This window comes from Pogona vitticeps, chromosome 4 (assembly GCF_051106095.1).
Source record: "Pogona vitticeps strain Pit_001003342236 chromosome 4, PviZW2.1, whole genome shotgun sequence".
NCBI lineage: Eukaryota > Metazoa > Chordata > Lepidosauria > Squamata > Agamidae > Pogona > Pogona vitticeps.
The window spans coordinates 4,693,451-4,721,381 of record NC_135786.1 but is presented as its reverse complement, the minus strand read 5'-3'; the positions used below and the strand labels follow the sequence as shown (position 1 = coordinate 4,721,381).

The 27,931-nt window shown below is 48.5% G+C and overlaps 1 long non-coding RNA gene across 1 annotated transcript; it reads right to left on the bottom strand.

Moving 5' to 3' along the window:
- Nucleotides 1-21,672: 21,672 nt before the first annotated feature.
- Nucleotides 21,673-24,844, bottom strand: LOC144589190 (uncharacterized). The gene is made up of 3 exons (XR_013545145.1): nt 23,617-24,844; nt 22,317-22,364; nt 21,673-21,915 (listed from the first exon to the last, which is right to left on the bottom strand). It is a non-coding gene; the product is annotated as an uncharacterized LOC144589190 (long non-coding RNA).
- Nucleotides 24,845-27,931: the final 3,087 nt, after the last annotated feature.

The following is a 27,931-nucleotide window of genomic DNA, read 5'->3' as shown; positions in this document are numbered from 1 at the left end:
GGAAGGAGCTTCGGGAGGCAGAAGGGCCCCCAAGGACTGAAGAGCCCGTCTGGGAAGTCCCCACCTATGCTGGGCAGTTCTTCTCCTCAAGTGAGCCTCCAGGTCTTCTTTTTTGGGGAGGCTCAGGAATGGGAGATGCCAGACCTCAATGGGGGTGGAGAGACTTCTCCCAATCCTTGTTCTCTCAGGCACTTGCCCCTCTGCTGGTCTTCGCTGATAGACCTGCCAGAAAGAGAAAATGAAGAGAAAGGTCCAGCATGAATGAGAGTAAAAAAAAACTAGCTTTCCTATTTTCTGTTTCTGGAGAACGGACACCAGATCCGCTTCCTGTCTCTATGCATTTTGCTTACTTATGGAAAGCAAGCCCATAGCAGCAATGCCACAACCTACCTTCGCCTGGGCGCTGGAAAGCTGGGGTGGCCTTTCACGGGCAGCAAAGAGGCGCCTGAAACATCTCTTGATGGAGTCACAGAGGTTTTGAATAAAAGTGAAACTCTGGAGGAGTTTCAAGAGGATAACAATCTGGTAACAGAATGTTATGAACAAGAGGATAGAAGTGAAGAGGAGGTATCTGATGCCGGTTGCAAGGGCTTCCTTGAGAGTAACTGGATGCCTGCGCTGGGTCTGCTCCATCCTTAGATCAACACCGCTGCCGGAGCGCGGGTGACCCACCAAAGAGTTGTAGCAAAGAGCCTCTGTGATTGGGTTCTTTACTCTCTCTGGGCAACTCCTCAGTTTCCGTGGGAAATAAGGAGACGTTTTAAGTTTCAAACTGTCGCTTTTATTACCACCTTCTTCCTTCAGCACATTGCTTATAGGATCAAACAATCTTAACTCAGGCAACAAGCCGCAACTCACAGAACCAAAACTTTTCCCATAGTCCCAAGGGCTCAACGGTGGGTTCTCCCACGCCATTCTCTGTAATCTAGGGTCCGGGAAGGAGTGCTTCTCAGGGCGCAGATAGTCCCACAGCAACTGGTTGTGGACAATCTCAGCTTCTCTTTGGAGTTCAAGCTCCCGAGGTGCCACGATTATTGTCCATTCTTTTGTCACATTGTGGGTCGGTTTTGTCTCCTTAGCTCCGGGTTCTGGTAATAATCCCCCTACTTTTAGATTGGGGAAATCCCTTAGGAGTCCCTGGGTTCTTATATTCTCAAAAGCCTTCTTTCGTGCTTCTATTCTCTTCGCCTCGTATTCCGCCACCACTGAACTAAACCAGTGTACAGTGGTGCCCCGCATAGCGAGGATAAATGGGAAAACATCGTAAAACGGATCCAAAAAACCCATTGGAACTCATTAAACAAAGTTGAATGTGTTCCAAATGGGCCCCAAACTCACCGTTCTCCAATGTTTTCCCTTGTTCTGGCAGCCATCTTGGGTGTACTGGTGGCCATTTTGAGCGTCCCGGCGGCCATTTTGGGTGTACCAGCGCCCATTTTTTTGTGTTCCGGCGGCCATCTTGGGTATACCGGCGGCCATTTTTTGTGTTCTGGTGGCCATCTTAGGTGTACCGGCACCCATTTTTTGTGTTCCGGCGGCCATTTTGCAACTGCTGAACAGTTGTTCCCCCATCGTAATGCGAGCATGCCCTCGCATTAGCGATGGGGAAATCCGCATCGCAATGCGGATTCAGCGTTCAACGGTGCACTCTTCATTTATATCCTCCTCCCATACTGTCAATTCTTGCTCCACCTCTTCTCTACTCTTACCCTCTTCTACCAAACCCATAGAAAACATAGTTAACATATTAAACTTACTTGGAAATGAAATTAGTGAGATGCTTGACATTGTTTCTTAGCCACCAATGCATCCATATTTGCTTTGACGGAACTTGTTGCAATTCTCAGTGAGTGCTTAAGGTGTGCATCAGATATTTTGGTTCTAGTTTTATTCTTTGTGTGCTTCATCTTTTAAAATAGCTGCTCACAAATGTAGGTGCCTCCAAATAGCAATGACATGAATAAGACGTGATTGTGAAGTGAAGGATATTTTTCTCTGGGAACATATATCTTATAGAAGTCCATCAAAGAGACATGGTCAAATTTCTCTTTCAGTTAAATGTCACATTGGAGCTCTGTGCATTCCATTTTCAAATTGGCAGGTAATATATTAATGTCCACTGAAAATGGAGTTGCAAATATCAGAAAAGATGGCTGATTTTTTCTAAAATCTTGAAACCTGTTCTGAAACTCCTGTACCACATTGAAAAGCAAGGCAGCTTATTTTTCCGTGTTCACAAAGGTGTGTTTAGCCAATGTGCTAAAATGCATCACATTTTTTTGCCTTCCTTTGAGAATGGCATAGTTTTAGTTTCGTTTCGAAGGCTGTTATAGTTTGAAACATTGTGCTGACCAATTGGTTTTCACCTTGAAGACGCATGTTTAACTCATTTAAATGAGTGGTCAAGTCGACTAAAAATGCCTAATCCGTGAGCCAGTTTTCATCGTCAGATTCTGGCACACATTTTGTTTTCGGTTCCATAAATGACTTGATTTCATTCCTCAGATCATAAAATCTTGCCAGCATTTTCCCTCGACTTAACCATCTGTAACGGGATTTGTCTTTAGCCGGGGGCGTGCTGGTTGTAAAGGCGGGAAAAAGAGTCGGAGGCTGGTCTGAACCTTCAACCATAACTTCTTTATTCTTAACAGCATTCAATTCAACTGAGTCAAAAGGGTCTAATAAATTCACTTCTGACAATAGCTTGTATTTTCTTACTTTAACATTGGGTAACAAAACATCATTCTTCAAAAGGGAGCCGGGCTGAAGTGCTCCCGATCTGTCAACGACCTCAGAGGAGTGCTCCGTACTGCACACACCGTGCCGCAGCACGGGTGGTGGGCCCAATCCCCCTCCGGAGGCTTCTGCTGGAAAGAGGGATCAGGCCTTGATCATTCTCCTCCCCCCAGGGTGGTTGCGGGGATAAACAACTACGGTCCATTCTAGGGGATCCAAACCTCTTCCTTTGGTAACGACGAAAGGTGGTTCAGGCAACAAACCACCTCCACATTGCAAGTTAGGGAAGGCTTGTGGCAGTCCAGCAGCAATTTCGTGATCGAGCATGGGATCAGTCTGTGCCCCTCGGCTGACGGTTCCTCCTAAAGCTCCATCCCCCATCCAAGTGAACTCGCGCGCTTCTACTCCCCCCTTTATATCTTCCCAAAGAATTAGATCAAGCTCCTCCCCTCCTTCCTCCACTAAACATACTTCCGCGGGTCGCCTAAATATTACTTCCTCTGGTTCTATGTCTGTCAGGATGCCCTCAGCACACCCACTCTCTGTCACGGTGTCTGGTGACTCTGAGGACGGCACACTTGTCTTCTTCACTTCACACCATCTTACTTTAGAAAAGTAAATGATGTCCCCATACTCAGCATCCATAAATTTAAGGAATTCCTGGAACTGGCGATGATTCAATTCCTTGGACCTTATGAAATTTACAGATAGGAAGTAGCAGACCGGTGTGGTGGCGAAAATGCTATCCGCCAGTCACCGGCGCCAAGATTGCATTGCCGTTGTCCTGTCTTATTTTTACAATGGTCCTCAGGATGAGCGGTATGGGTGGGAACATGTATAGGGGGTGTTTGCCCCACAATACCATGAGGGTGTCTCCCAGTGATCCTGTTCCTAATCCTGCTCTTGAAAAGTAGCTGGTACACTTGCTGCTCATCTGTGTCGCAAATGCATCTATCACAGGGAAGCCCCATTTCCTGCAGTTGTTGAGAAAAACGTCCTGATCGAGAGACCACTCGTGCATCTGAAACGTTCTTCTGCTCAAGTGGTCTGCCCAAGCAGTGTCCTGAGTGGAAATGTGAATCGCTATTGAGAGAATGTGATTTCCAGGTACCATTCCCAAAACTGAACTGCTAGGTATAGAAGGGGAAGAGAATGTGCACCTCCCTGTTTGTTGATATAATACATCGCTGTTGTATTGTCCGTGGTGACCTGGACTGCAGTGCCAGCGATGATAGGAAGGAAGGCTCAAAACACTTTGAAAATGGCCAGCAACTCTAAATTGTTTATGTGGAGAGGCTTCTCCCTTGGTGACCATGTTGCGTGTACATGGAGACTTCCGCAGTGCGCTCCCCATCCTACAGGGCTGGCATCGGTTGTTACTTGTGAAGTCAGCAAAAGCGGTGGAAAGGGATGACCCATGAATAAGTTGGCAGGGTTTATCCACTACTGAAGTCAGTCAGCCAGCTCTTGGGTAACCTGAAGGCGCATGCTGGGAGCGTCGATCAGAGGATTGAACACTGACAGGTACCACGCTTGGAGAGACCGCATCTTCAGCCTTGCAGGTGCTATTACCAAGGTGGCGGAAGTCATGAGCCCTAGTAATTTTTGTGTTTGATTAGCTGTCACATGCACAAGAGGGTGAAAATGCAGGAACAGAGAGTGTATTTTGAGTGCACATTCTCAAGGAAGGAAAGCTCTTGCAGTATGAGAATCTAGCACGGCTCCTATGTAATTTACTGCTTGAGAAGGGATCAGCACCGATTTCTTGTGGTTGACCTTGGGACCTAGATCCTCTAAAAGAGACAGCGTGATGTTGGTGTGTCTTGTTGCTTGATCCCTGGAGTGAGCTACAGTACTAGAAGCCAATTGTCTTCGGGAAAACAAAAATTCTGCATGTTCGAAGAAAAGCCGCTGTGGGTGCCGTGCATTTTGTGAACATCCTTGGTGCTGTTGATAATCCGAAAGGCAAGGCGTTGAACTCGAATGTAGCATTTCCAAGAGAGAAATGGAGGAATTTACAGTGGTTGTATCTGATGGATATATGAAAACATGCATCACTTAGGTCAATTACAGAAAACCAGTCTCCGTGCTGAATCAAGGATGCGTTCCAAGGTCACAATACGAAAACAGCGCTGTGTGATGAAGAAATTTAAGTCCCGCAGGTCTAAGATGGGAGGGACGTAAAGAACTGTCCTTTTTGGGAACCAGGAAATACCTGGTGAAAAATTCAGGGTTGGACAGATTTGGGGTGACAGGAGATATGGCTGATTTTTTTTGAATAAAGTTTGTATGGTATTTCTGTTTTGAGGGTGGCAGAGGAAGGAGTATAGACAAGTGGTTCCCAACCTTTTTAGTGCCAGGGACCGCTTTTGTTGAAGACCATTCTTCCAAAGACTGAGGGCGGGCTGCCGCCACCAGTGTCCGTGAACAGGGGTGTATAAACTTTTTATAGCCACTGTATTTGTTTGATCTTTTTTAGTATTTATATGCTCATATGGGTTAGCCTTAATTTTGTCTTTTAATGTTGTAAGCTGCCTTAGTTCCTTTCAAGAGAAAGATGTGGTAAAAATATTTTAAGTAAATAAATAAGTCCACATTAAGACTCATTAAGAACAGAAGCAGGCAACCTGATGCCCCTCCAGACATTTCAGACTACAATCTCCATCATTCCCAAATACTAGCCATGCTGTCTGAGGTACAATCTGGACCTATTAGTTTTACAAAAGACTTGTCTTGGGAGGAGAATCCTTGGCTCATGTCATCACTCGTCTCATCTAAGCTCCATCAAGGGGAATATCTTTGATGGAGGTACCTAATCCTTTAAAATGGAGAAAGTTTGCTCCACATCTAATTGTGAGTTTGTTTTGGACTACCATAACCACCAGCCATGGACAGTACACATAATGTCAAGACTTATACTTAGAAACAAGTGAGACCTGAGCAGGGCTCTTAAGGACAGGACCTTCTAGAAATTATTAACTCCTGAGGTTGTTGTCATTCGGAAGCAGCAACCCAATGGAGCCTGAGGACAACTGAAGGGTCCCCCCAGGCGCCTGGAGGGTGGGGGCTCTGGCCTCCAAGAGGGCTTCCTGAGCACAGCCGGCTGGTCTTCCATGTGCTGCTGTACTTTCGGTTCTTCCCGAGATAATCTGGTGGCTGGACTAGGGCAGATGTGGCAGTAAATGGTGGCTGTGTCGTAATCCCAAACTAGTGGGGTCAGAGGAGAAAGAGCAGCACACGCTGGCCAGGTGCCAGGAGAAAGGCCCTTTGGCCCTTGATCTAATGTGGGCAAGTACGCCTATGTGCCCGATGGGTTCTGTGCGCAGCTGGCCAAGCTGCTTTCCTAAGGGCCCCCCGCCTGATGCCCCCCCTGGACAGGAGGGGCTGCGGAAGGGTTCCACGGATCTGACTGCACCTCCACCAGCCACCCCACCCGCCAACATGGCCACTCACGCACGCAAGGGTAGGAATGGGGGGGGACTTCCTCGGCTTTCTTCAGCTCCTCTTTCCCACTTGTCCTTTCCTGGGGGAACCTCCGACGGCAACCCCAATGGAAGACCTGCCACAGAAGGTGTGCACTTCATTTTGTCCCTGCAGTGAGTGAAAGTGGAAGGACAGGCAAAGTTCACGTGCTCTGGAGGTCGGCGGCTGAGAGCGGGTGGGTGCGGCTTCCCCTGCATGGGCGCTTCTTCTGAAAGTGCCTCCCCGGTGTGAAAGGAGCCGCTTCCTGCCCTCTGCCACCCCACCTTCTCCCTCAGACCCTTTTCCCCGGACGTGTGGTATGGGAGGGTGGTGGCCTTTTCGCCATGGGTCTGGGACAGGGACCCCCTCTGGAGCCACCCCATCCCACACCTGCTCATGGCGGCGCTTCATTCTGCTCACTGGTTCTCCTCCTCCACTTCTGGGAAAGGTGCTCTCGTGAATCGCACCAACCGGCTTTGCTCGCGGTGTGGAGGGGAGTCTCCAAGAGGGAGGGGGAAGCCCCTTTGGCTGCCTTTATTTTTGATTTGATTTGATTTGATTTGATTTGATTTTTACCCCATCCCTCTAGACCATGTCTACTCGGGGCGGCTTACAAAATAAAACAAAACAGTATAAAAATATATAAAATCATAAAATTACAAATTTCAATTTAAAACAATTAATTTAAAGAGAGGATTACCAAGATGGAATAACAAAGAAAAAAAAAGAGAGAGAAAGACTTAATTGACTGGAGGGAGGCCTTCTTGAATAACCAAGTTTTTAACTGGTTTTTAAAAACACCCAGCGAGGGTGCCAGCCGAATTTCTGTTGGGAGGGCATTCCACAGCCGAGGAGCCACCGCCGAGAAGGCCCGGTTTCTTGTTTTTTTCCTTCCGGGCCTCTCTCGGCGTCAGACACCGATACCCCCTGCCCCGCACAGCGGGCGTCAGCTACCTTGACCGCACACCTGCCAAGAGCAAAGTGGGCTGCTGGACGCCCCCCACCTGGCAGGCAGGCAGGCAGAAAGGGCACCTGAGCCCACCAGCACCTCATGCAGGGCCAAACGCAGGCCGGTCACTTCTCAAAGGGAAAGTCAGGAAGTCCCAAGAAGCGTTCAGGGCAAACACCAGAGAACTCCCTCCTACTCATACACCCCCAACACACACACACACGTCTCTCTCAGACCAACTGTTGGAGGGACCCTTGCTGGAGCTCAGGAGGGGGTCACAGGGACACTTACTGAAAATATGATCTCTCCCCCCCCAATTGTCAGTTTGAGTGGGGGCTGCAACTGTGAGAATTCGCCTCCACCCCAGCCTGGGAAGGGCTCTCCTTAGCCATCTTCTCCTACCGGTTCCTCTCTGGTGGGGCTCTGCCTGGTCCCTCTCCGAAATGGTGTGGAGCTTTCCCTTCCCTCTGGGGACCCACACCTTGTCCAAGCTCCCCCAACTGGGATGTCTGGGCAGAATGCATTCCCACCCGCTTTCAGATGTGCTCATCTCCCGTCTTGGCCAGTGGGCGCCTGAGTCCCCTCAAGAGGGCCTCCCGCCGCCAGAGGAGCACCAGCGGCTGCCTGGCTCTCCCTTCGTCCACGGCCTTCCCCTTCACTCACCCGGGGCCGGTCCTTGGAGATCGGGAAAAAACGGCGGTTGAAGCTGTCGGCCACCAGCACAGCCTGGAGCCAGAGGCAGCGGCTCCTCTTGGGGATCGGGCCCTTGAGAAAGACAGGTTACTTACCTGTTACCATGGTTCTTCAAGTGGACCTCTGTGAATTCACACAAAAGGGTTAAATCAGCGCCTGCACTGGACCTCTCGGAATGTTCTCGAGCTTTGAACAAAAAAGTAACAAGTTAGGTTGCCCCCTAATGCACATTCTCCGCCTGCCCAAGCCTCGGTTCCATTTATCCGCCACAAGAGCCGAGCATATGCTAGACTGAGTCAGTGACGGATAGTGGGGAGGCCAGGCGAGATTGTGTGAATTCACAGAGGTCCACTTGAAGAACCATGGTTACAGGTAAGTAACCTGTCTTTCTTCAGCTTGGCCTCTGTGAATGCACACAAAAGGGTTGAGTAGCACGCTCACGTACCGGACGGAGGGCCGTCACTGCAGTCCAGATGTCAACACAGCTCTCCCGAAACTTGTCTCTCTTTTAGCTCTCAGGTCTAGTCTGTAGTGAGTGATGAAGGTGGTTAGACCAGGTAGCAGTTCTGCAGATGTCAGGCACATCAATACCACACAGGAGGGCTGTAGAAGAAGCTATGGCTCTGGTGGATTGAGCTCGAAGGCCTTCAGGAGCAGCTTTATGTTGTAACTCATAAGCTAGGGTGATAGTGGAGACAAGCCAATCTGGAGAGCGTTGATGAAGATGCAGGCAGTCCCTTCTTTGGGCCATAAAAGCAGAGGAAAAGCCTGTTAGATAACCTGATGAAGTCCTTAGTTCGGGAAACATAAAAGTCTAATGCCCTTCTCACAATTTAGGGTGTGGAGCATGCGCTCAGTTTTGGTGACAGGGTCAGAGAATAGAGTAGGTAAAGCTAAAGGTTGATTAAGATGGAGGTCTGTAACCACCTTGGGTAGGAATGACATATCAGGATGAAGAATTACTTTGTCTTTAAAAAACTGTAAAAACGGTTGATCCGATCTCAGAGCAGCAAGCTCACTTGCCCTTCTGGCTGATGTGATGGCCACTAAAAACAAAATGTTAAAAGACAACAGGCCTGCATCACATGTGGCCATAGGTTCGAACGGTGGACGCATGAGAGCATGCAAAACAAGCTGAAGAGACCACTGAGGAAGCGGTGGTTTGATTGGAGGTCGCATACTAGTAAGCCCTTTCAGAAAGGACTTCAGAGTAGGATGAGAGAAGAGTCTAGAAGAGCTTGATCCTCGTGGCTGAAAGGACACAACTGCAGCAATGTATACCTTTGTGGTAGAAACGATAAGATTGATGTCAAGGTATTGAAGCAAGGTAGACGAAGAGACGGGTATAGGAGTAAGATCCCTCGCCTTGGTGAATTTTAGAAAACTCTTCCACTTGTAGCTGTATAATAGTAAGGTGGAAGGCTTCCGGGCTTTATCTAGAATCTTGATTTCGGGGAGATCCTCCACTCCGTCAGATGCAAGTTCTTCACATCCGGGTGATAAATCTTGCCCGAGTCCCTGGTCAGAAGGTCTGGCAGAAGAGGAAGCCTGATGAAGTCGTGAGACATCATCAGAAGAGTTGTGAACCAAGCCTGACAGGGCCAGTAAGGGGCGATGAGTATTGCCTCGATCCACATCTGGTGTGCTCTTAGCAGAGTCCTTTGCAGCAGAGGAATCGGTGGAAATGTGTACACCAAGTCGAAGGTCCACGGTATCATGAAGTCATCTCTGAGGGAGATCTGTCCGCAGCCTGCTCTCGAGGCATACAGGTCACATTTCTTGTTGTGCTGTGTGGCAAACATGTCGATCGTGGGCATCCCCCACCAATGACATAAGGATGTAAAGACTCAGTTGTTCAGCTGCTACTCGTGAGTCTGGTTTGTCGTCCTGCTCAATTTGTCTGCTAGTACATTTTCTGATGTGGAGATGTGTATTACCACCGGAAAGATGTGGTGCTGGTAGCACCATTCCCACAGATGGATGGTCAGATAGAGAAGAGATCCTGAGCGTGTTCCTCCCTGTTTGTTGGCTGTGGTGTTGTTGGTGACCACCTGCACACCACGACCCTGTAGCAATGGAAGAAAGGCCTTGAATGCTTTCAGGACTGCTAAGATTTCTAGATGGTTGATGTGGAGATTTCTCTCTTGAGGTGACCATAGGGCATGTACTTGGTAGTGTGCACAATGTGCTCCCCATCCTGCTGGACTTGCATCTGTTGTTACTTGCACTGTGAGTTGCAAAGGCTGGAAGGGACGCCCCATTAGAAGATGAGGGGAGAAGCTCCACCGCTGAAGCTGCTGTGCCAACTCTGGCGTTACACAAAGACGCTTCTTTTGATGATCCTTCATGGGGTCAAATAGGGTGAGGAACCAGCATTGAAGAGATCTCATCTTCAGGCAGGCATGCGCCAGTGCCAGGGTCGTAGATGCCATGAGACCCAACAGGTGCTGAGCATGTTTCGCAGAAATGGACGGCCTTGGTCGGAACTTTTTTATGGCCTTATTTTTCTTATTTCTGGAGGCAGGAAGATCCGACCTTTGGTGGCGTCCAGTTGAGCCCCTATGTAATCTGCTACCTGCGCTGGGGCGAGATGTGACTTCTTTAAGTTGACCAACAACCCTAGATTTCTGAGGACATGAAGAATGAACTTCATGTCTTTCAGAGCTTGATGTTTTGAAGGGGACACTACCAACCAGTCGTCTATGTAAGGATAGACTTGAATTCTTTGTTGACGTAGGTAAGCGGCTATAGGCACCATGCATTTGGTAAATGTCCTTGGCGCTCTTGAAAGCCCAAATGGGGGGGCCAGCAACTGGTAAATTTTTCCCCAAAATATAAACTGGAGATATTTTCGTGCCAGTACAGAAGGAAATATTCTTACTTTAATGTTCGTGCGATGCAACGAAAAGTGCGGGGGAAAACCGCAAGAGTCCAAGCAACCAAGTTAAATGGGCAAACGAGAAGGGAAAGTCTGAAAACGGTCCGCGTGGGGGCAACAGAGTTTAGAATAGCCAAAAAAACCTGTCCATGGTCAAGGAAAAAAGCCGTAAATTCTCAGGAAAAAGCAATAAAGACCAAGCTCGATGCGAGAGGTTTCAATTTGCTCAGCAGAAAAATGGAACTGAGGCTTGGGCGGGCGGAGCATGCGCATTAGGGGCAACCTAATTTGTTACTTTTTTGTTCAAAGCTCGAGAACATTCCGAGAGGTCCAGCGCAGGTGCTGATTTAACCCTTTTGTATGCATTCACAGAGGCCACGCTGAAGAAGCTCCAGCCCCCCGCCATGCTTCCCAGAGGCACCTCAAGCCGCCATGACAATGCTCCCATGGAAAGAAAGCCACATAGCCATGGGAAGCCTGAAGGCAAAGGCAGAAAGTGCCCGCCGCCAGAGGGGGAAGAGACGCTACCCCACTGCGCTTGCTCTTTTGCTTTCCCACACGCGCGTGCCCCTTTTGGCTTGCCTTGAGCTGGGACTTGGAGACTTTGCCGCTTCCCATGGAAGGAAAAGCCGAAGGAAAGCCACACGGACATGGGAAGCCTGAAGGAAGAGCTGCTGACTTGAGAGACTTTCCTGCTCCGGTCCAGGCTCAAACTTCTCTTTCTTTCCATTCCTTTAATAAATTGACATGGTATATTCCTGTCTTTTTTTTCTTGTCAGGAGTGGATATTTCATAATTTACTTCATTAATCTTTCTAGCTACTACGTAAGGACCTTGCCATTTAGCAAATAACTTGGATTGTTCTGCAGGCAATACTAATAAAACTTTCTCCCCAACTTCAAATACCCTCCTTTTTACCTTTCTATCATATCTTCATTTTTCTTCACATTGCATCTTTTTTAATTGTTCCCTAGCTTCCTTGGAAATATATCTCAAATGTTCTCTCATCTCTAGAATTTGTTTAATTTGTACTTGAGATGTGTCTTTTCCTGATTCCCAGTTTTCTTTTACCAAATCTAAAATTCCTCTAGGATTCCTTCCATATAACATCTCAACAGGAGTGAATCCTGTGGAAGCTTGGGGGATTTCTCTTATTGCAAACATTAGTGGAGCAACCAATAAATGCCATTGTCTTGGTTTATCTATTACCAATTTTCTAAGCATGCTTTTAAATGTTTTATTAAATCTTTCCACTAACCCATTTGTTTGAGGATGATAGACTGTGGTATATATTGGTTTCACTCCTAATAATTTCCACATCTCTTTTAAAGTCAAACTCATAAAATTTGAACCTTGGTTGGTAATTACTTCTTTGGGAAACCCTAATCTAGAAAAAACATGTACCAACTCCTTGACTAATACTTCAGCAGTTGTGGATCTTAGAGGTATAGCCTCAGGGTACCTAGTAGCATAATCAACGATTACCAATATATAATTATGTCCCCCTGCAGATTTTGTTAAAGGTCCCACTATATGTAGCCCAATGCTTTCAAAAGGAGCATCTACTAATGGCATTGGTATTAACTCTGCTCCAGGATCAGTTTTAGACTGTATTAGTTGACATTGCTTGCACGTTTTACAATAGGTCTCTATATCTTTCCATATGGCCACCAAAATCTCTGTAAAATTCTTGTGCTCATCTTATGTACAGCTAAATGCCCAGCCATAGGTATGTCATGTGCCAAATGTAAAACATTTTCCCTGCATTTTCGTGGTACAACCAGTTGTTTCGCCCCATTCACTGATAGCCTATCCAGTGGTCCCCAACTCTTTTAATGCCAGGGACCGGTTTTCTTGAAGACCATTCTTCCAAGGACCGGGGTGGGGGTGGGTCACCGCCGCCGGCATCTGTGAATGGGGTTGCGGTGGCGTCTGTGCGTGGGGGTACTTGTTATGCAGTAGGTTGTTGGAGGATAGCTATGAATCAAACACATTACATGTATTGTGCCCTTTGTCCCTACACCAGAATAAAGAGGCAAGACAAAGGTGTTGGATTAATTAGGGCCACACTTTATTAACTTTAATTCTTGTTGTCCCAAGCAGGAGGGCCTATGGTAAAAAAAAATACCTAAATAAAAATACGTAAACAGGAAGTCCCATGCTGGAACTGCAAAACACACACACACACACACACACTCAATCCTCCCCCAAACAAAACAAAAGCCACCCCAACTTTTTTTTAAAAAAGCAACACCTTACCGGTCCCAAGCCTCCTCAGTCTCCCGGGGACCATTTTTTCTCCCTTGCTTTTTGAAGGGGGGAGAAGGAACTGACCCTCCAATGTGTGCCAGTGTGCAGGTGTCCTCCATTCCCCCTTCCCCGCCAGCCTGCAGCCATCAAGGTGCACCTTCCTCCATGTCCAAACAAATCCCTGCGCAATTCTGGGGTAGGGACAGGGTGGGGGTGCTTTTCCAGGGATGGCTGGGTCTCCTCCTCCTCCTGCCCCCCTCAGCCTATCCCATCACCCTCTTAATGGGGAGAAGAGGAGGAGGAGGGAGGCTAATTAAGACCTGGTGGCTTGTGCCAGAGGCAACCGGGGTGCCCAGCTCACCTTTCCAGGCCAGGCCCAGGGAGCCTTTAAATCCAAAACACAGATCCTGCCTTGCACCACCTCAGGAATAGTAGTAGTCGTAGTAGCAGTAGGGATGGAGGAGCTGTTGGGGGCTCAGATGCCACCGTTGCCACCACCACCCCCTCCCGCAGCAGCGGGGATGCCCTGCCAAGCTGTGCCCTTGGCCATCTGCCCTGTCTGCCTGGGTGGCCTCCGGCCACCTCCATGCTCTGAAAGGGGGGCCCTCCCTGCCGTAGCTGCCCCTCCCCGCCGTAGCCGGGCTTTCTCCCAGCAGGGCCGGCATGGCGCAGCCTGCGGGTGGAAGGGCTGCCCGGGGAGAGCGGAGGGGAAAGGCGGCGGCACTGAATGGGACGCGGGTGCAGGATCGGGCTGGCATGCAGGGATTCCCCCTCGCCTCCTCTTCCTGCTCTGCCAGGGGTCCCAGGGCAACAGGGGGGTGATGCACCGGGCTCCTCTTCCCAGGGACGGTGACATGGGGGGAACCCAAGGATGGGGCTTATCTCTGCCTTCCGCACCTGGGTCGCTCACTTGCCCGTCCGTCCGCCCATCGGTCCATCCTTCCTTCTTTGGGGCAGTGGCGGCCCAGCCTCACTTCAGCGTGGGTGGGTGGCCGTGCCGCCACCACAAGGGTGGGAGCGAGGCTCCGACAGGAGGCCCCAGAAGGCAGAAGTTCTGCGGACGAGCAGCAGCGTCCCATGTGATCCAGCCTGGCCCACTTCTTCCCAGGAAGGGTTGGCCAGGCAGGAAGCAGTAGGATTGCTGGCGCCTGCTCCTATCCATCCGCTTGATGTGTGTGGGGTGGTGCTGAGCCCCATGGCCAGCTGTCAGCATTTCCCGTGCGGGCTGCCCCACAAGGAGCATTGGGGAAACAGTCACCACAAGCGAGACACACCCACCTACAAGGGTGACACGCCCCCCCGAGTGGGGGGGCAGAGATCCGTGTCCGCGGCCCAGTTCCGACCAGCCCGCGGACCGGCAGTGGGCCGCAGACTGGGGGTTGATGACCCCTGCCCTATACAACAAACCTCCTTGTAACTCGAATCCCACTTCCCCGCTTTTCAGACTCCCTTCAGGTTTAGCATTTTCAAGAAACTTTGACAAAGTATCATCATCTTGTTGCCAGAATTGAGTCGTTTCTCTTGAAACGCCCATTATAAAGTCTCTTCACATTCATTTTGCAGCACCTCTTGTGCATTTATCAACTCATTTATACCTTCCCAATCCCTCCATATTAGCATTTCTTTAGTCAAACTGGGTACTATTGCATTTTCCATTTCTCATTTCCAATTTCAACCGTGGCATGTGCAGTTTTATATGACTTTACATCCCCATGTATACATCTTATCATTAACTCTTTCCCTTTCCTATGTCCTTCTAAACTTTTAACTAAAGTTTTCCCACTCCCAGAGTCAATTAGAGCGATCTTCGGCTTCCCATTAACCCAAGCGGTAACTTCCCACTCTTTGTTATATCCCTTATTAATTTTTTTCACCTGGTTCCATTGATTGACTCACGAGCAGTCTATTCCGGGGCAATTTTTCTTTTGATGTCCCTCGGAACTGCAACAGAAGTAGGTCCCTTTAAATTCTCTCGGCTCCTTCCAGTTTGGAAATGCCTCCATTATTCTGTGTCTGGCCCCTGCTGGTTTGTGGGACTCAAGTTTCGCCTCCTTTCCTGCAACGTTCACATGTGTGGCAGCTCCTGCATTCCCCTCGGACGCCATTTTCTCCTTCGCTTGGGTCTTCTCAAAACTTGTCCAGTTGTTCTTGCGATATCCTTCTTCTGCTGTACAAAAGTCCTCAACCAATCTCAACCGAGGGTGTCTTATCTCTGGACTAGATCAGACGGAAAGCTCTTTAATCTCTCTAGATTGAGAACAAATACCAAAGTCCAACTGAAATGCATGCGGGACTTCCTCTTCGCAGATGATGCAGCCATCGTTGCCCACTCTGCTGAAGACCTCCAACAGCTCATGAATCATTTCAGCAAGGCCTGCCAAGACTTTGGACTAACAATCAGCCTGAAGAAAACACAAGTCATGGGCCAGGGCGTGGACTCACCTCCCTCTATTACCATCTCCACACAAGAATTGGAGGTTGTTCATGATTTTGTGTACCTTGGCTCAACCATCTCTGACACCCTCTCTCTGGATGTCGAGCTGGATAGACGCATTGGCAAAGCAGCCACCATGTTCTCTAGACCAGGGGTGTCAAACTCAAATTCATCGGGGGCTGCATCAGCAGTTTGGTCCCCATCAAAGGGCCGGTTGTATCTGTAGGTCTATGTGTCCACTCTTTATTATCATATACATTAATGTCACTGCATTCAATTATTACCGTTTTTTGTAATAATGTAAGTATACAAATATTGACAAACACTGTTTATTAAACATATGGAAAACACAAAGCATTACCCTTTTTTTAAACTTTTCTGACTAGATGGCTGACATCGTTTTCCTAAGGTCAGTCCATCGATGTCTGGCGTTAGGTCTTGTGCTGTAGCAATCCGCAAAACAGCATGGAGGTTATCATCAGTGATGCGTGATCTGAGCTTCGCCTTGTTCAGATTCATGACTGAAAACATCTGTTCACATAGATAAGTGCTCCCAAACATGGACAGAACACGTGCAGCTTGAAGTCGGAGCTGTGGCATCAAAGCAGGGGGGAGGAGACGGTAAAAGTCGTTGACTGTTGCATCCTGGAACTTCGCTTTCAGGCTGCTGTTGGACTGAAGTTCTATTAATTCCATTTGAAGGTGATGTGGTGCACTGTCAACATCGATGTTGAAGGGATTGGCAAAGCTGGTAAAGGTTAAGTTTTGTTCTTTAAAATCAGAAAAGCGTTGATTGAATTCATCAGTCAGCCGATTCACTTTGGTACCCAAACGAGCACATGAAAAAGTACCTGGGAATGAGGTTGAAATGCTCTGGCAGATAGGAAAGTGGGCAAGACTGTCTTTTTCAAGCTGTGACTTCCATAGGCGCAGTTTCTCCTGGAAAGCTGTTATTGCGTCATACATTGAGGTTATGACTTGTTTGCGGCCTTGCAGCCTCAGATTCAGTTGGGCGAGATGCTCTGTTATTTAATTAATTAATTAATTAATTAATTAATTAATATGCCGCCCACACTACCCAAAGGTCTCTGGGCGGCTTACAGCATTTAAAATACAATAAAGATATGTAGCAATTAAAATACAATTAATATATATATATATAATTGCCATCGGACCCACAGCTAATATTATTTCAGTTAAAAAGCCTTCTGGAACAGGAAGGTTTTGACCTGGCGCCGAAATGTCATCAGTGTCGGCGCCAGACGAATCTCAGTAGGGAGGGCATTCCATAGTCTGGGGGCAGCTACCGAAAAGGCCCTTTGTCTACAAGCCGTCCCTCTTACCTCCTTGAGGGACAGCTCTTTCAAAAGGGCCCCCTGGCTAGATCTTAACTGCCGGGTAGGCTCATATGGAAGGAGGCGGTCCTTCAGGTATCCAGGGCCCAAGCCGTTTAGGGCTTTATATGTCAAAACAAGCACCTTGAATTGGGCTCGGGCAGCAACTGGTAGCCAATGTAACTTAAAACAGAATCGGCTTGATGTGATCTCTAGTGGCTCCACCACTCACCAGCCGCGCAGCTCGATTCTGGACCAGTTGCAGTCGCCGGACCGTCTTCAAAGGCAGCCCCACGTAAAGCGCACTGCAGTAATCTATACGGGATGTTACCAGTGCATGTATTTATTTATTTATTTGATTTATACCCCGCCTATCTGGTCCAAAAGGACCACTGTGTAACTGTCATGAGACTCTGCTCGTCCAGGTAGGGCCGTAGCTGGTATAGTTTCCGCAGCTGGAGGAAGGCGCCCCTGGCCACCGAGTCCACCTGGGCTTCCAGTGTTACACTGGGGTCCAGGAGCACCCCCAAGCTGCGGACCCCTGTCCCTTAGGGCAGGGAGATAGCCCTCCAGCCTGTCTGGCGAATCACCCACTAACAGCACTTCCGTCTTGTCTGGATTGAGTTTCAATTTATTGACCCTCATCCAGTCCATTATCAGGTCCAGACACGAGTTCAGCACCGAAATCGCCTAACCTGGATTGGTGGAAAACGAGAGGTAGAGCTGAGTGTCGTCAGCATATTGCTGACTCCTCAGCCCAAACCTCCTGATGACCTCTCCCAGCGGTTTCAGTATCGAGCCCTGAGGAACCCCATGACATGAATGCCATGGGGCAGAGCAACTGTCCCCCAGCACCACCCTCTGGACACGGTCAGCCAGGAAGGAGCGGAACCACCGTAAAACAGTGCCCCCAACTCCCAACCCAGCCAGCCTATCCAGAAGGACACCATGGTCGATGGTGTCAAAAGCCGCTGAGAGGTCCAGGAGTACCAACAGGGTCACACTCCCCCTGTCTCTCTCCCGGCAAAGGTCATCATACAGGGCGACCAAGACAGTCTCTGTACCAAAACCCGGCCTGAAACCCGATTGAAATGGATCTAGAAAATCAGTTTCATCCAGCAGCGCCTGGAGTTGCCCAGCCACAACCCGCTCCAACACTTTGCCCAAATAAGGGAGGTTCGCTACTGGTCAGTAGTTAGCCACCAGCCTTGGGTCCAGGTTTGGCTTTTTAAGGAGTGGTCGAATTACCGCCTCTTTCAAGGTGGTAGGGACCACTCTCTCTCTCAAAGAGGCGTTCACAGCTTCCTGGACCCAGGTGCGAACCCCCCTGGCTGATCTTCTAATTAGCCAGGATGGGCAAGGGTCGAGCGGAGTTGTGGTAGAACGGACAGATCCAAGCACCCTGTCCACATCCTCAGGTCTCAACAATTGAAACTCATCCATTAATACCTGACCAAAGCACGGTGCGCTGGATACATCCTCTGATTCTGCAGTAACTGTGGAGTCCAACCCACTGCGAATCTGAGCAATTTTTTCCTCAAAATGGATGGCAAACTCATCACAGCGAGCTGATGAGCAGTCCAGGACCTCCACCGGATTTCCCGGTTGAAGAAGATCCTGGACCACCCGAAACAGCTCTGCTGGACGACATTCTGAGGAAGCAATGCGGCTGGAGAAATATTGCTGTTTCGCCAGCCGTATTGCCACGAAATAGGCCCGATAATGGGCTCTAAGTCGTGTTCGGTCGGACTCCCAGCGGGATTTCCTCCACCTGCGCTTCAGCCGTCTCCCCTCTCGCTTCATCGCCCGCAGTTCAGAAGTATACCAAGGGGCTGTCTGGGCTCGGCAAGCAGGGAGAGGGCGCTTAGGCACAATCGTGTCAACAGCCCGGGTCATCTCCTTATTTCATAGGGTGACCTGAGCTTCGACAGGAGCGCTGACCATATCAGACGGGTAATCCCCCAGAGCATTCAGGAATCCATCTGGATCCATTAGTCTTCGAGGGCGGATCATCTTAATAGATCCCCCACCCTTGCAGAGGGAAGAAGAAGCTAATAGACTAAACTTGACCAGGAAGTGGTCTGACCATGACAATGGGGTCACGACCAGCCCCTCCACATCCAAACCACCATCTTCCAGTCCCGTTGAGAAAACCAGGTCCAAGGTATGGCCCTTCTCATGCGTTGGGCCGATGACACATTGAGACAGCCCCATGGTTGTCATGGTGGCCATGAGGTCCTGAGCTGCCCCAGTCAAGGGAGCCTCGGCATGAATGTTGAGGTCCCCCAGCACCAACAGCCTGGGAGTCCTCAACACCAGGTCTGAGACTACCTCCGTCAGCTCAGGCAGGGAGACTGTTGGTACGCAGCAGGGTGGGCAGTACACCAACAGAATCCCTAATCTGTCTCACAAGCCCAACACTCAGTACAGGCCCTCGAGACCTTCTCTCAAAGGGACAGGAAGCCTGGTCAAGGAGATAGAACTCCTATAGACTATAGCAACTCCCCCTTCCCGACCTTCCGAGCGACCTTGGTGCTGGACTGAGTACCCAGGCGGACACAGCTCGGAGAGGGGAACACCACCCTCCTCTCCCACCCAGGTCTCAGTAATGCACGCCAGGTCAGACCCCTCATCCAGAATTACATCATGGATGAGGGCAGTTTTATTTTGTACTGACCTGGCGTTCATCAGCAGCACCGTGTGGCCCGAGGGTTTGCTGATATGGTCACCTGATACCATCTGGTTGGGGGTAGAACTAGAAGAGGGGATAGATGTAAGATATCTAACCTCTCTTCTCCTACGTGGGCATGTTCTACCCCCACCGCCATTCCTTCCCCTACCCAGCACCACCTCAATGGCTGCCCCCTCCAACGCCCTCCCCCCTTCCTGTTCCATTAGATCCGCTGTGGGTCTCTTCTTAATTAATGGCAATTAATAACGATTTAAAAACATTTAAAACATATATAAAATAAAACATTTGTAAAGCCCCTTCTCTCCCCCCCCCCCAAGTCATGTGGCTCATGTTGAGATGAATGAGGCAGCCTGGTGCAGCAGGGCCTGGTCCTGCAGACACAGAGGGGGCCGAGCAGCTCTCCTGGGAAAAGAGGGCTGGCATCCAGCAGGGGCCCAACCACAGTCCACTGCCTCTCACCCAGTGACTGTGGCCGGCCGATGGTCCCTGGCTTCCTCTGCACGCTGGTCTGGTCAGGTCCCAAAGGCAGCTCTGGATAAAAGCTCTCTCCCTAGGCCAGGTGGCTGATGTTGAAAGGGGAATGAGGCAGCCTGGAGCAGCAGGGCCTGGTCCTGCAGACATAGAGGGGCCAAGCAGCTCTCCTGGGAAAAGAGGGCTGGCATCCAGCAGGGGCCCAACCACAGTCCACTGCCTCTCACCCAGTGGCTGTGGCCGGCCGATGGTCCCTGGCTTCCTCCGTGCAGGCACGGAGTAAATTCATTGGAAAAAAAAAGGGGAGGCTGCAAGGCTGGTGGCGGCTCCGCGGGCCATCAGACGAGGTCTGGCGGGCCGGATTTGGCCCACGGGCCTTGTGTTTGACACCCCTGCTCTAGACTCACAAAGAGAGTATGGCTCAATAAGAAGCTGATGAGACATACGAAGATCCAGGTCTATAGAGCCTGTGTCCTAAGCACACTCCTGTACTGCAGTGAGTCCTGGACCCTTTGTGCACGGCAGGAGAGGAAGCTGAACACCTTCCATATGTGTTGCCTCCGACAGATTTTTGGTATCACCTGTCAGGACAAAGTCCCAAACAGAGTAGTCCTAGAACGAGCTGGAATTTTCAGCATGAATACATTACTGAAACAGCGACGTATACGCTGGCTTGGGCACGTCGTGAGAATGGCTGATAGGTGGATTTCAAAAGGTCTCCTGTAAGGAGAATTAGTGCAGGGAAATTACCCCAGAGGGAGACCACAGCTGCGATACAAGGATATCTGCAAGCGGGATCTGAAGGTCTTGGGAATGGAACTCAACAGATGGGAAATCCTGACATCTGAGCGTTCAGCCTGGAGGCAGGCGGTGCATCATGGCCTCTCCCACTTTGAAGAGACCCTTGCCCAGCAGGCTGAGGCAAAGAGGAAGTCACAAAAGCAGCAAAATCAGGGAGCTGGACAGGGGACAGATTTTATTTGTCTTCAGTGTGGAAGGGATTGTCACTCTCGAATTGGCCTTCTCAGCCACACTAGACGCTGTTCCAAGTCCTCCATACAGAGCACGTTACCATAGTCTTTCGAGACTGAAGGATGCCTAAGAAGAACACAGATGGTGACTAGAATAGCTGCTGTCTTTAAAATGCAGACTCAGTTGCCTCCTCCCCCTACTGATGACCCCATCTTTGGCAATATCAACCAGGAATCCTCCCACCCTCTTAGCCTCAATTATATTGTCCAGCTATATACTCTGATTATGGACGCTTGCTCTCAGCCTGTTACACCAGTGGCTGTTTCTAAACGAACTGAAAATATGTATAGAATTCATGGAGAAGAGGTTGCCTTCTTATCTAAGCATCCTGCCCCAAATTCTGTGATTGTGCATGCCAATGGCTTCCAAGGCTTCAGGGAGACCTCATGTTACCCCTACTAATAAAGAAGGCCTAAAAATGGACATGCTGGGGAGAAAAATTTACAGCTTTCAGTCCTTCCTCCTGAAGATCTGCAATTATCAGGCAGCGATGGGAGCTTACAAAAAATATCTCTGGAACAAAATACTGCCAGCTCTTCAAGTAGCCCCTGAGGACATCAGACAAGAGTGTTTAAATGCCCATGCTGAGGCCATGACCCTTTCTAAGCATCAACGGTTAGCTAGGCATGCTACGGTTGTTGCGGCTAAGACTCTTAACTCTGCTATAGCCTTACGTCGCCATGCTTGGCTTAGGGCCTCTGGAATTATTGAAGATGTAAAGAAACAGATTGAGGACCAGTCTTTTGATACAAAAGGTCTCTTTAATGAAAAGACTGATGAATCTCTTAAGTCCTTACATGAGAGTAAAAAGGCTACCAGGTCGTACACCATTCACCAGCAGCCTTGTGTCCACAAACAACAATGGCAGAAACAATTTCCCCAGCAGCAATATCAACACCAGTACCAACAACAGTCTTCCCAAGGATATAAGCCTTATAGGACATCTCAGGGCAGATCTTCTCAGCTGGCTTCTTCTGCTCCAACCTACAAACAAGCATCAAACAAACGTCAGTCTTACAGGCCCTCGACCAAAAAGTCTAAGCAATATCTTTGACTTTTATACCCCGCTGTCACAGACCCACCTCACGCATCTGGCTCCATTCCATCACAATTGGCAAAAGTTAACAAAGGACAAATGGGTCTTAAACATCATCAAGTTCGGCTACCGCCTGGAGTTAGTGGAGCTTCTTCCTCTAGGGTTTCTAAAAGTCACAACATCCAATCCTACCCTGGAGGAGGAGGTTCAAACTCTACTCCAAAAAAATGCAATACAGCCAATGCCTCTTTGGGACATCCACAGAGGGTTCTACTCCCGGTATTTTGCGGTGCCAAAAAAGGACGGAGGCCTCAGGCCCATTTTGGACCTCAGAAGCCTCAACACGTACCTGCAACCTCGGCGTTTCCGGATGGTGATTCTAGAGTCCATCGTTCACCTGTTAAGAAAAAGGGATTGGTTCGTTGTTATAGACCTTAAGGACGCTTATTTTCATGTTACTATACATCATCATCATCACCACAGGAAGTACCTACACTTTCTGATCAACAACAGAGCCTACCAGTATGCGGCCTTACCATTCGGCTTAGCGACGGCTCCACACATTTTTACAAAGTGCATGGCACCAGTGGCGGCCTTTCTACGTCTACAGGGTGTAAAGGTATTTCCCTACATCGATGATTGGCTAGTGGTGTCACCATCCAGAAAGAGAGCGGTACAGGACGCCGACTCCACTCTTCACACTCTACAGAGCTTGGGCCTGACTATAAACTTTGGCAAATCCACGTTGACACCCTCCCGTGTGATAAATTACATAGGAGCAACTCTGGATTCCAACAGAGCCAGGCTGTACCTTCCCCAAGAATGCATAGATAAGCTTCAAGAGGCTCTCAAACACTTTTGTCCTCATTCACTAGTGTCAGCGCATCATGTGCTGCAACATCTGTTAGGCCTGATGGCCTCAACCACAGCATGCCTACCACACACAAGGTTGAAGCTGCGCTCACTACAAGCTTGGCTTCTCCATCATTTCGATCCTCTCGTGGAGGATCCCAGGAAAAAGATCTTAGTCACCCCAGAACTGGCAGAACAATTGGACTGGTGGAGGTTCCTCCCTCATCTGTTAATGGGTCGTCCATTTCGACCCCTACAACTTACAACACAGGTGACAACGGACGCAAGCCCCACAGGCTGGGGGGCGCATTGCAACGGACACACCATTCACGCCCTGTGGCCGTCTCACCAGAAGGGTCTTCACATCAACTTGTTAGAGATGCTAGCTGTCATCAAAGCATTCAGAGCGTTTTTACCAATGATCCGGGGTCAGGGCTGTGCAGGTGGTAACAGACAACACAACGACCCTCTTCTATATCAACAAGCAGGGCGGAACAAAGTTGTTATCTCTCCTTTACCTTGCAGTGCACCTGTGGGAGTGGTGCTGCCACCACCACATCTACCCAGTAGCAATTCGTATTTCGACATCGGAAAATATTCTAGCAGACGATCTCAGTTGTCGGATGGGTCAAACCCACGAGTGGGAGTTGGACATGGAGGTGTTCCAGATGTTGTGCATAGACATGCTCGCTTTGTACCAGAACAAGAAGTGCAAGAAGTATGCGTTTCGAGCAGGCATAGGCCTAGGCTGTCTAGGAGACGCCTTCATGACTCCTTGGCACAGCCACTTGATTTACCTTTTTCCTCCGATTCCTCTCATTCAGAGGTCTCTCATCCGGATCAGACAGGAGAGAGTGTCAGCAATACTGATAGCTCCATTTTGGCCACGCCAGCCGTGGTTCCCGACGTTGGAGGAGCTCTCCACTGATGTCATCAAGCTTCAAACGATGCCGCATCTGTTGACTCAGGATGCAGGGCAGATTCTTCATCCGGATGTCGACTCCCTGCATTGAGCTGCGTGGAGAATCTGCCTGAAATAAAAGAGATATTAGACAGGTCTAGGAAACCGTCCACTATTTCACTATATAAATACAAGTGGAATAATTTTCTTCGTTTTGCTACTGAACAGAATTTCCAAACTTCTCCAGTTTCTTTACAAACTTTGCTTCTGTATATTAGATACCTTTTTGATCTTGGTCTCACCTTGTCTACTATTAAAGTGTACATTTCTGCAATAGTTTCATTTGAGCCCTGGGATTCTGACTCTTCACAGCTCTTTTCACATCCCACATTGAAGGCCATTCTCAAAGGACTGGTGAATATTTGTCCTCCTACAAAACCACCAATGCCTCAATGGTCTCTCACCCTGGTTCTACAGTCCCTCATGAAGCATCCTTTCGAGCCTATGGCTTCATGTGATGTTAAATTCTTTTCTCTGAAGACTCTGTTTCTGGTTGCGGTTACGTCTGCTAGAAGAGCAAGTGAGTTAGCAGCTTTAAGGTCTGATGCTCCTTACCTGCAGTTCTACAAAGGCAAGGTTATGATGTTTCCAGATGTTTCCTTTTTGCCAAAAGTTGTCACTGATTTTCACCTAAACCAACCTATTTCATTACCTACCTTGTTTCCGGATCCTTCCTCCGAGGTCGAAAAGATGCTTCATTGCCTGGATGTTCGAAGGGCTTTAGCATACTGTTTCTAGGACTAAGGATTTTAGGAAGTCTGAAAGGCTCTTCCTGTGTTTCTTTGGCCCACACAAGGGTTGTCCAGCCTCTTCGTCTACCTTATCACGTTGGCTCGTCTCCACTATCACTCTTGCATACCAACTTCTAAATACAGTGGTGCCTCGCACAACGGGCGCTTCGTAGAGCGATGAATTCGCTCTATGAGGCCATTTTTGCGATCGCAGATGCGATCGCAAAATGATGCCCATATAGGCTGTGATTCACAGAGTGAAGGGCGGTAAGCTGCTCGCTTACCGACCTTCGCTTTGCGACCCGCCGATCAGCTGTCCGGCGGGTCCAAAATGGCCGCTGGAACAGCCGAAAGGGGCCGGGACGCAGCGTTTTCGCGCCCTTGGTAAGCAAGGGGAGCGCGCGAAAACGCTGCGGAAGCCCCGAAATGGCTGCGCGCAACCATTTCGGGGCTTCCGGCAGCGTTTTCGCGTGCTCCCCTTGCTTACCAAGGGCACGAAAACGCTGTGCCCCGGCCCCTTTCGGCTGTTCCGGCGGCCATTTTGGACCTGCCGGACAGCGGATGGCAGCCATTTTGGCGCCCTCGGTGTGCGAGGGGAGGGCGCGAAAATGGCTGCCGGCCCCTGGGAAACATCGTACTACGGTGAGTATTCTATGGCATTGGAACGCATTAAACGCTGTTTAATGCGTTCCAATGCCTTTTTGTGTTCCGTAGTGCGATGTTTCCCACAGCGAAGGTTAATCCGGAACGGATTAACCTCGCTGTGCGGGGCACCACTGTAGAGATGTGCCTGAAGGTCTTAAGGGACATTCTACAAGGTCCATGGCAACATCTACGGCCTTGCTGAGAGGCGTGGACATTCCAGACATTTGCAAGGTTGCAACATTGTCCAGAGTGTCCACCCTTGTGTCCCATTACAGATTGGACCTCCGGGCAAAGAGAGAGACGAGTTTTGGAAGGGCTGTCTTGACATCTGTCCTGCAGTGACTGCCCTCCTTCCGGTAAGTTAGCTTGCTAGTCACCCAAATGTGTGATTCACAGAGACCACGACGGAGAAAGAGAGGTTACTTACCTGTAACCGTGGTTCTCCGAGTGGATCTCTGAATTCACACATACCCACCCAACCTTTCCCACTATCCGTCACTGCTTATGTAATGGCGAGCTCTAGCTCGAGCAATGGCGGATATGTGGAACTGAGCTGGAAGGGGGTGTAGCATGCGCACAAGGGGCATTCTAAGCTATGTATCTTTTCAGATAAAAAGCTTGAGAAGGTTCCGAAGTTCAAGCTGCATTACACGTATAAGTTGAAAGCTAAAGAGGTTAATACATAGACAAAATAGTCAAAAGAAGAAGAAGAAAAAGAAGAAGAAAGATGAACCTTTATTGGAACATGAATAGATTAGATGTTTATATACTTGATATGAAAGATTGAATGATTATGCATTTGATGTTTTCTTATTCTCAAAACCCTTTTTCCATCCCCCCCACTGCCCTTTGCCTTTTGTATTCCTTCCCCATTACCCAATAGTTTTGAAAATAAAATTTAAAAATTAAAAAAAAGAAGAAGGTTCCGAAGTTCCAGCGCAGGCGCTGTCTAACCCAAATGTGTGAATTCACAGAGATCCACTCGGAGAACCATAGTTTCAGGTAAGTAACCTCTCTTTTTTTGATGTTGAGCTTCAGGCCTTTTTTTTTTTTTTTTTTTTTTTTTTTTTTTGCGCTCTCCTCTTTCACCCTCGCTTTCACCCATGCCCAACCACAGTACAGGCATCCTAACCTTCCTGCATACAAAACCTAAGTAATTCTACATAAATTCCAAATCAATGGAATCACTGTGCAGGCTATCTCAAAGGGAATTCTTTCCTAAACAAGTCTGTGTGGGCTTTGAGATACGCAAGGCTTATCTCTCTTGCCTTTTTAATGATGTAAGCCACCTTGTGTCCTTTTTAAGGAGAAAAACAAAATAAACATATTTTAAATAAACAAGTAATCACCCTCAAAGGATTATTTGGTAAGGACATGAGAGCTTTATTTTTTACCACTCCAAGGCTTTGGAACCCCCTGACAAGAGAACAGGCCCCTTCCATGTTGTCCTTTCACTGACAAATGATTTTTTAAAAAAATCAGACTTTTTAATTTTATTTAAGCCTTTAACAACTGGCCACCTGCTAAGGATAGGAATGTGCTGTTGTTCTTATTCATATTTTAACTGAATGTTTAAAAAGCGTTTTCATCATCATTGTGTTTTAATACTATAACTAATCTAAGTGCATTTTAACATTCATAATTTAACTGTGTATTTAATGACACTGTGTTGGAATTTTATTTACAGCTTTGCACACTATCCATAGGGACGTGGTGGCACTGCGGGTTAAACCGCGGAAGCCTCTGTCCAGAAAGGTCAGAGGTCCAGCCGTTGTAAGATCATATCCACGTGACGGAGTGAGCTCCCTTTGCTTGTCCCAGTTCCTGCCAACCTAGCAGTTAAAAAGCATGTAAAAATGTGAGTAGATAAATAGGTACCACCACAGTGGGAAAGTAACAGCATTCCGTGTCTAGTCGCATTGGCCACGTGGCCACAGAAACTGTCTTTGGACAAACGCTGGCTCTACGGCTTGGAGACGGGGATAAGCACCGCCCCCTAGAGTCAGACATGTCGACAAATTGTCAAGGGGAACCTTTACCTATGCTGTCCATAGTTTGAGTGACTGAGATGGCTGTCTGCCTATCAAGCACTAACCAAGCATTCCTCCCAGCTTTTGAAATTCAAAGACCAGCCTCACTGCTGAGTGTTCTATCCCTTTCCTTTCCTTGGCTGATGTAGTTATTTGTTGTTGTTCATCTGTTCAGTTGCTTGCTAGTATGTGTGCACTAAAGAAAACAGTATGGAGTCTGCAATTTCAAACAACTGCAAAAACATTTTTATTCTTTCTTCTACAAAAGGGAAGAATAAGAAACCGTGCCTTCTCGGCGGTGGCCCCTTGACTTTGGAACAACTTGCCGCCAGAGATCTCTGGCACCCTCGCTGGGTGTTTTCAGAAGCCAATTAAAAACTCGGCTCTTTAGGCAAGCCTTCTCTCCTGCCAATACTTGACTTTTACTTTTCTTGGTTTTGCTGTTTATCTTCTCTCATCTTGATTATAGTATTATTGTAGATTTTAATTGTTGTTTTAAGTTGTTTGTGCACAATATATTGTGAGCCGCCCTGAGTAGACTCTTGTCTAGAAGGGCGGGATAAAAAACAAATAAATAAATAAATAAATAAAAATGTCTCAAGAGTGAGTTGAGATTTTAAGTGCCAATTAACGAGAAAGGGATGCATTCTGGGGAAGTTTTTAGTTATTTTATTATGCAACTCTGTCCTTCCATGTAGTAAAAGGGTAATTTTACCATAAATTCAAAACTCTGTAACAGTTAGAC